The 9,252-nt window shown below is 44.0% G+C and overlaps 1 pseudogene; it reads right to left on the bottom strand.

Moving 5' to 3' along the window:
• Positions 1–3,916: 3,916 nt before the first annotated feature.
• LOC115072773 lies at positions 3,917–8,753 on the bottom strand (annotated as a pseudogene).
• Between the last annotated feature and the right edge of the window lie 499 nt (positions 8,754–9,252).

Raw genomic sequence — 9,252 nt, 5'->3', positions numbered from 1 at the left:
TCTTTGGCTGAAGTCTGTCAAAGACTTAAGGAAAGAGAAAATGAACGACTAAATCAACAAAATTGGTACGAATCCCTATTTGACTAGTCCCCACGGTTAACAACTTTGATCTCAGCAATAGTTGGACCTCTCCTCTTACTCCTATTAGCAGTCACCTGTGGCCCCTGTATTCTTAATGCCTTGCTCAAATTCATCTGAGAATGGATACAGACAGTCCAACTGATGGTACTGCGTTCACAGTATACTCATTTAAATCGAGACCCCGAGCCTTACGACAATATAGAAATGGTTCCACCGCCCTAAATGCGCCATCTAACCGCTTCTTTCCACTTCTGTAATTTGCTTGGCTTAAAGATTTAACCCTTGCCATAACTCTAGGGGGAGAATGAAGAGCCAGAATGCTCTGACTCCATTTTGGCTAGCTTCTTTAGACAAGCCCAGACAAGCTCAGCATATTGTACATGTAAAAGCCTTATAAGGTATGAACAAAAACTTCTCACTCTAAAAGATATTAGTCAGCACATTCCAAGCCCCTACCAATCAAGACTTTCCCTATACACAGGATATGGGGACAGCCAATTATTTTAAAAAGATGCTTGACACGTGGGTTTCTATGGAGTGCCCCAATAAAAGCTCCTGCCTGCTATTGTTCAGAGCCAGACTCCATCTTTGGCTCGTGAAGTCTGTGCCTGGCTAGCCGCCATTTAGTTGTTGTCTTTTTTTTACTTTAAATTCTTGAATAAACTTTTCGTATAATCTTTTTGGGTATCTATGGGAATTATTCTTGATTCTCGAACCCTAACATAGACCGGGTTGGCCTTCAACTCTCAGAGATCCAACCCACCTCTGCCTACAGGTGCTGGGATTAAAGGCGTTAGCCACCATCTGAGTTTGGAGTGGATTGTTGTTTACTAAGAACAATGAAAGTGAAGCCAGGCATGGTCTACATAGTGAGCTCCAGGACAGCTGGGTCTACAGTGAGACCCTGTCTCAAAAAAAAAAAAAAAAAAAAAAAGCAAAACAATGAAGGTGGTAACAGTTTTCTGAGGGATTTGAAACTGCACCCCAGGCACAGTTGGTGGGCTGCTTATAAAGGTTGGGAGATTGGGAAAGGGGGAGGTAGGTAGGGCTAGTGCCAGTGACATGGTTTGGAGGTTTTGAGATAATAGGGACTGTCACTTGTTTTTGCAGATAACACAGTCAGTTCTTGGGTTGGAAATTAACTCAAATCTGAGGTTTACCTAGGGTTTACTCAACCTGGTTATGGGGCTCTTTGGAAGTTAGCTCAGTGCCCTTTTAAGTCCAGACATCAGGTCCACTGGAACTTGACCAGGAAGAAGGCATGGGATGGCCCAAAGTCACACAGCTCCCATAGGCTGCCCTTTTCCTCTGAAATTTATTGAAGCACTTCCTTACATCTATGCCGTGCAGAGATGGCCCTGTTACAGAGTTCAGGACTACCAGGAAAGACAACCCAGACTCCAAAAGTTCCAAATCAGCCGAATTAAGCTTTTACAATTTTATTAGGATTTTAGAGAAAAAGAAAGCCTCAGGGCAGGTGAGCTGGTAATCTTGGAAGCTGCCTTGAGGAGGTGAATGGTGGGAAGAAAGAAAGGAATGAAACCATGCAGGTTCAGAGCTTGCATGGGAGGTCAGACACATGGCCGACTTGCAGCCACGTGGCTGGGAGAAGGAAGCTTTAGAGAAAGTAAAGAAATACAAGATGCTAGGGGCAGCCCAAAGCCTTAAAGAAAGCATGTTTAGTAAGAAAGGAGAGCCGTAAAGAAAAGGAGAAATTATACTTTCCTGAAGAACTCAGGGAAGTGGACAAACTCACAGACTACCTGGCTTTAGCTAGTCTGCAAGTTCTGTGCCAGTAGGTGGGATTCTGGGCAGGAAAAACCATCTCACTAATGCACTAGGTATTCTGCCCATCAATTTAGCATAACCTGCCTTCCTAGGGGTGGTCCTATGACTAGATGACTAACCAGTTAAACTTACCCAAAATGGAGGATCTTAGAGTATTACAATCCCCACTGGCTCTGGGACATAAGTCAAATCTTTGACTTGTTTTGATTTCTAGGCTCATATTGGGTCCTTAGAACCCTAATTTGATGGCATTTGGATGCCTCTTGATCTATCCAGTTAGACAGTTTAGGAGGTATGGGCCCACCATAAAGGCTAGGAGGAATAGTACCAGAAGCCCAGGTAAAGTCAGTTACACCTGAATTGTTGGCATAAAAACAGCAAACCTTACCTAAGGCCATGTATGAGCCACCTTCCTTTAGGAACAGTAGATTCAGCCCCTTCTGTTCTGTAGCACCATTTTAGCTATGGAGTTAACCTGTCTCTCCAACTGCCCGATGGAGTTCTGTAGATGTCCAATGTCTCTGTCTATTTAAGAGCTTAGAGGCCTAAAATTTTTTATTACCCATGGCTAGGGTGGCAGCACCCAAGGCATCAGAACCTACAATGTCTGTTTCTACAAGGATGGCGGCAGGGTTTCTCTTGGCCCTTGAGAGACCTGGGTTAAGGTGAAGTGTTTTTGTGCTTTCTCTCTGCTATAGAGATAAACCTGGGGGAGAACATGGACTAGTATGTACATGTTCTCTCCATGGTGAGAGTCCTATTTTAGCTGTTTTAGAGTCATGCACTTGGTAAGACTGAAGGTGCGTGGCCACCAGGTAGTTTCAGGTGGGTATATTACCCCCCTCTGAAGAGGTAACCTTTAAAATTTAGGGATTAGGTAAGAGTTTTCAAATACTTTTGACTTTTTTTAATTATTTTTATTTTATGTGTATGAGTGTATTGCCTGCATGTATGTGAGTGCACCCATGTTGTGCAATGCCAGATTCCTCTGGAACTGGATTTAAGTACGGTTCATAGCTGCCATGTGGGTGCTGGGACTTGAACCCAGGTCCTCTGCAAGAGTAGTCAGTGCTCTTAACCACGGAGCAATCTCTCCAGTCCCACTTTTGCCATTTTTGAACTCTGATACAGACCAGGCTGCTAAGAAGCCTAAATACGTGTTGACTTTTACTCAAGAAAGAAACTGGCTACTTTTCTTTGGGGTCTTTTTACCCTAACTACCCAGTTAAATTCTATCTCCTATTCTTATCACCTCATCCTCTGAAGAGGTTACCCAAATTTGACAATGGGGAGTTGGGATGCAAACCACTCTGGCTTTTACCATGCTGAACAGGGATGCAGGGTGTGGTAATTGGGGTACCCCTTCGGTGGGTCAATCTAAAAGACTCCCAAATTGTTTAACTTTTAACTGTAGGTGGAAAAGAAAGTCCTTGGCTGGTGCCTAGGAGATGTGAAGGAGAAGTAAAGGCAAGAGTAGTCAGTATTACAAGTTCTAAATAGAGAACAAGAAAAAGTCAGAACAGGGCAAATTTCATATCTCTAAATCAAAGTTCATTAGAATTTCCTGAAGGGGCTTCCAAAAGCATCAATCTATTGGGTTTCTTCTCACTTTTCTTTTGGCCATCAAGGCTGAACTTGAGAGTGATGAACCCAAGACTTGTTTTCAGGCACTTTGACAGCTGTTGGAGTGGCTAGAACCAGTTTTCTCTTAAATGACTTCTAGATAGGAAGAGAAAATAAATTTAGTCATCATTTTAGAACAACAGCGGGTTGTCTCCCTTAGCTACAGGTGGGCACTACAGTATTGCAGACTAACATTTGAAGTCTTACACCTGAGCAGCATTTTCTTGTTAACAAAATCATTAATGAGAAATAATTGTCTAAATAGCATCTATTTAGCATAACCCACCTTCCTAGGGGTGGTCCTATGAATAGGTGATTGACCAGTCAAACTTACACAGAATGGAGGAGCTTGGGTTATTATTACAGCACTCTGAGGCTGGGACACTGCTGGCTGTTGTGGACAAACAGGTGCCTCTGGAAAGAGTCAACTGGTGCCCAGGGTCCAAGCCTGCCAGCCTGGAGGGGATGTGGCAAGTGGGGCCAGGGTGAAAGGGCTGGGGGTAGCTGGGAGGTTGGTGAATGGGGAGTCAGTCAGTGACAACGAAAAGACATCTGTGAGAATGGCTTCATGTCTGGAACATTCCATGATGGCCCAGAGCACCCACATACACCCCCCAAAAAACTGGAAAAATCTCAGTAGCCTGAGGACAAGGCGGGGGGCACCTGGCCTGGAGCAAAGGTGCAACCTGTGTAGACTGCACAGTAACCACGGTCTGGAAGGCCTTGTCCTTGGAGACCTGGTCTTTCAGCTTTGACTGGATTTCTTTCAATTTTCTCAGAGTCAAAAAAACCTGGATGTGGCTGGAGACCTGCTTGCTATATCAGGCAATGAATTCGTTCCAACCACACATCTTGCTGTCCTCTGACAGGATGATCTTGTAATAGCTGCAGGGTGAGTAGATAGCCAGGGTTTCCCAGAAGCACTCCTCCATATACACCCTTGGCAGACCCCCATCAGGGACCCCATCACAGCTGTTGGTGCCCTACTTGCTGCCTTCCTCTCTTCCAGACCAGCCACCATGCCCAAAGGGGCCCCAGTCAGTGGTTCTCCTTTCTGGGCCTCCTGGTCAGGGCTGGGGAGCCCTGTTATTTGTTTCTTAATATGTCAATTGTAACTTATAACATTATAATTCGTGTTCTCATCCACATACCTCCAACACAGACACAGATGCAGACACACACACACACACACACACACACACACACACACACACTTTTACGGCTGGTTGCATGCCAGAAACCCAAGTTTCTAAATTTTAAAAATAATTACTAAAGTGCTTCCTTCCCCTTTAAATTAGCCAATGAGATTTAGATGGTATGGTTGAACCTTAGCTAATGGTATGGTTGAACCTTAGCTTAGGGACAGCCAAGCCCTCTTTCAGGTTAGATATTAAAGGGAGAGGCCATCTTAACAAAGTATATTCCTGGATTCAGAGCAGCCTGATACCCTTCTGCAGGAATAAAACTCTTGCTGAAATGCTTTGGATTATGTGGCCATTTTCTTGGGACCCCAGACCCATCTCTAATGCTGCAAACATTTAGCACAGAGCTTTACAGCTCTCAGTGTTAGCACACAAATGAACCAAGTTCTTCTTTTCTAAAAAACAGTATTGTAAAAGCCAGGCATGGTGGTGCACACTTTTAATCCCAGCACTCAGGAGGCAGAGGCAGGTGGATCTCTGTGAGTTCAAGGCCAGCCTGGTCTACATAGTGAGTTCCAGGACAGCTGGGTCTACAGGGAGACCCTGTCTCAAAAAGACCAAAAAAAAAAAAAAAAAAGAAAAGAAAGAAAAAAAAAAGAAAAAAAACCCCAGTATTGTACTGTATTTTTTTCTTTAACTATAGATTTTGTTTTTTCAACAGTTTGGGGTTTACAGAAAATTGAGTGGAAATGCCATCATTCCCATCAGCCCCTCCCACTTTTCCATTGCAGTGCTGGGGTGGGAGGCCTGGGTGCCCTCAGTCAAAGTGCTGGAGCGCTGAGCTGTAAGCAGCCTCTGGATTTCCTTTTTTAATTTTTTATTGAGATTTTGTACATTTTACATAGCAGTTCTTAATCAAATTTAGACCCCCTCCCCCACTCACACCCACACATGCATCCTTATATTTACAGACAAGTACACTGTTCACCACTCATCAAATAAACTTTTTGCAATAGATAGTGGTTCTGCAGAGAGTGAGAAACTGAGGCTATGGAAGGAGGAAATATCACCTGAGGGAACGGAGATGCTGGGTGGAGGATGAGAGACCAGCATAGATAGGGTCACTAGCAGACCTGAGCCAGGGCAAAACTAGTTGTTAATTTATTTTTATTTTTTAATATTTTATTTATTATTTTTATTTTGATTGTATGTGTATGCATGTATTGCCTGCATGTATGTAAGTCCACCCATGTCATGCAACACCTGTGGAGGTCAGAAAAGGCATTGGATCCCCTGGAACTGGAGTTAGAGACAGTTGTTAGCTGCCATGTGGGTGCTGGGATTCTAACCTAGGTCTTTGCAAGAACAGCCAGTACTCTTAACTGCTGAACCATCTGTCTGGCTCCATGTTTATTTTTTTTAAATACTGTTTTTAGCTGGGTATGGTGGCACACGCGTTAATCCCAGTACTGGGGAGGCTAAGGCAGGCAGATCTCTGTGAGATTGAGGCCAGCCTGGTCTACAGAGTGAGTTCTGAGCCAGCTGGGGCTACAGGAAGACCCCATTTCAAAACAAAACAAACAAGGCAAAAGCTGAAAAAAGTATTTATTACATTTATTTATTTGGGGATGTGTGTGTGCACATGTGTGCGTGTATGTGTGTGCTCATGTTCCTGTATATATGGAGATCAGAGGACAACTTTTGGGAGTCACTTCTATCCTCTGTAATGGGAAGAAGTGTAACAAAACTTCGACTTTGTAATCAGACACCTGGGACAAAATGGGAAATCACAGCTTCTACTTCTGATCTATCAGCAGCCCAGGGGAGTTCTCTCCAAAGCCTGAGCAATAGACAACAGTCCTTTTCCAGTATATACAGAAAATTTAGTCTCATTTGAGTCCAACTCTAGCATTGTGGGTATCAGGAGCCTCAGGGCCTTCCACCCTACATGACTGTGCTATGCATAGGGGTCTCCAAAATAAAGATTATCCACCTGTTTTCTCAAACAAACTAGAGAACTATCTTCCTGGGTAAACTGGGATTTATTTTCTTTCTTTCTTTTTTTGTTTAAATATTTTATTTATTATTTTTATTTTTACATGCACGCATGTATTGCCTGCATGTAGATAAGTGCACCTGTGTCGTGCAATGCCTGTGGAGGACAGAAGAGGCTGTTGGATCCCCTGGGACTGGAGTTATGGACAGTTGTTAGCTGCCATGGGGATGCTGGGATTTGAACCCAGGTCTTCTGCAAGAACAACAAGTATTCTTAACTGCTGAGCCATCTCTCCAACTCAGATTTATTTTCTCAAGCCAGCAGAAGCTGATAAGCAGAGGCTGCTTTCAAAGGCTAACTGCTCTGGATTTTTTTCTCAATTGATTTTAGTTTTCTTTCTTAATAATTTTGGTTTTCCTCTTTACTTCCACCATGCATGTCCCAGGGATCAAGCTCAGGCCATCAGGCTTGGTGGCAAACTCCTTTACCCACTGAGATATCTTGCCTACTCTTTTCATTTGTTGTTTCTGAGATAGGGTCTTACTCTGTAGCTCAGGCCCTCAGGCTTATAGCAATTCTCCTGCCTCAACCTCCTAAGTTCTGGGATTCCAGTGTGCTACCACACCCACACCATTTATACCTTTCTACACACTCCTGTGTGTGTTAGTGCTCTGCTGTGTTAGGACTGGGTATGGGGTCTCAAGAAAATGACCACACAATCTAAAGTATTTTGGCAAGGCAAAAAAGTTTTACTTCTTCAGAACTGTGTGCTGGGTTTTTATTCTTAACATAATAGGGATCTTGTGCCTTACTCTGAGTGGTCAGAGCCTAGCTCCACATTCTTACGCCATTAGCTAATTTAAAGTGAGGCAGTTGATAAGTAGAATGCAGTTTTGAGCACAGAGTGCAACCTTAAGCTTATAGTTTGCCTTCAAGAAGTGCTGGCCCTGAAGGAATTTGAATTTCTACCAGGGGGCTGGAGAGATGGCTGGGTGGTTAAGAACACAGGCTGCTCTTACAGAGGACCCGGGTTTAGTTCCCAGCATCCACATAGCCAGCTAACAACTGTCCATAACTCAAGTTCCAGGGGATCTGTCTCCCTCTTCTGGCCTCCATGGGCCCTGCAGGCACATAGTGCATTTATATACATTTAGGCAAAACACTCATGCACATAAAATAAAAATGAACTTAAAAAAATGAATTTCTACTAAGCAACTTTTTTACATATTTTTTTAAATGGAGTTTTGTCTTTTCTGACCCTTTAATAGAAAAGTCAGTAGATTTTTTTTTTTACATTCCCCACAAATGTGTCACTTAACCTAATTAGGTTAAATACTCTGGCAGTGAGACCACAACTCATCTAACTGCTTCTTTCTACTTCTGTAATTTGCTTGGCTTAAGACAAAACTAACTCCATTTTGACTAGCTGTTTCAGGCATGTGGTAATCTTCAGCTACCACCCCCATCCCAGAAATCTATAGATCAAGCAAGCCCAGGCATATAGCAGCCTTATAAGGTAAAAACAGAAACTTCTGGCCCCACAGATAACAGTCAGCACATTCCAATGCCCTAAAGACAGCCCCTACCAATAAGAATCTTCCCCGTACTCAGGGCATAGGACCATCCAATCATTTTAAAGAACATTTGGTGCACACGGGTTTCTGTGAAACTTTGATATAAAAGTGTACCCCCCCTAGTTCGGGGCTCTCAGTACAGATCTGCTGCATCGGTGAAATCTCTGAGGGCCTGAGCTTAAGCCCGAATAAAGGCTCTTTGCTGTCGCATACACTCTGGACTCCTTTATGGTCATTGGGGGTTGTGAGAGCTGGGCGTAACATTTGGGGGCTCGTCTGGGGTCCCCAAGACCCCCACAGGACCTCTGGAGCATTGAGCCTGGTCTGGATGGTAAGTGTCTTTGTCCTCTTGTTTGTGTATGTTGCACACTCTTGGTTTTGGGCCCAGTTACCTTGTTAGCCTGTTGGTGGTCTAGGCGGATGTGCTCGAAGACCCCAGGCTGTGGGACTCGGGAGACATCCTGGACCCACCTGATAGGGATTGGATCCCACTTGTAACTTTGGAAGGGAAAGGTGGGTCACACCCACAGAGCGGTGGGAGGCCGACATCCCACTTTCAGTTCTTGTTTAAGGCACTAGGAAGTATAGTTTTGTCAGTGTGTACCTTTATGTTTTCCATGTTATTTGTGATTTACTTAGCTGAGGACATGGGACAAAGTCAAGTAACACCTTTAAGTCTTTTCCAGGATCATTTTTCTGACTTCAAAAAGAAGGCTAGAGGACAAGGGCTAGAAGTGAAGAAAGGCAAACTCTTTGTCCTTTGCAGAAATGAATGGTCAACCTTCGACATTGGATGGCCTAAGGAGGGAACGTTTGACCTCCCTGCTATTTACAGGGTTAAAAATATTATTTTCGGGCAACCAAGACACCCAGCCCAGGTTCCTTATATTGCAACCTGGCAGGTCCTGGTTGAGGAGCTCCCCAAATGGCTCAAACTTTTTTTGCCACCGCAGGGTTCAAAGATAGCCATCCTCACCCTGCATGAGGATGAGCAGCAGAAAAGTGAAACTAAGCCATCTGCCCCTCTTTATCCTGTCCCAGAGTGCCA

This window comes from Nannospalax galili, unplaced genomic scaffold, assembly GCF_000622305.1.
Source record: "Nannospalax galili isolate Female #2095 unplaced genomic scaffold, S.galili_v1.0 scaffold120, whole genome shotgun sequence".
Lineage (NCBI taxonomy): Eukaryota > Metazoa > Chordata > Mammalia > Rodentia > Spalacidae > Nannospalax > Nannospalax galili.
This window is presented reverse-complemented; position numbering and strand designations above follow the sequence as displayed.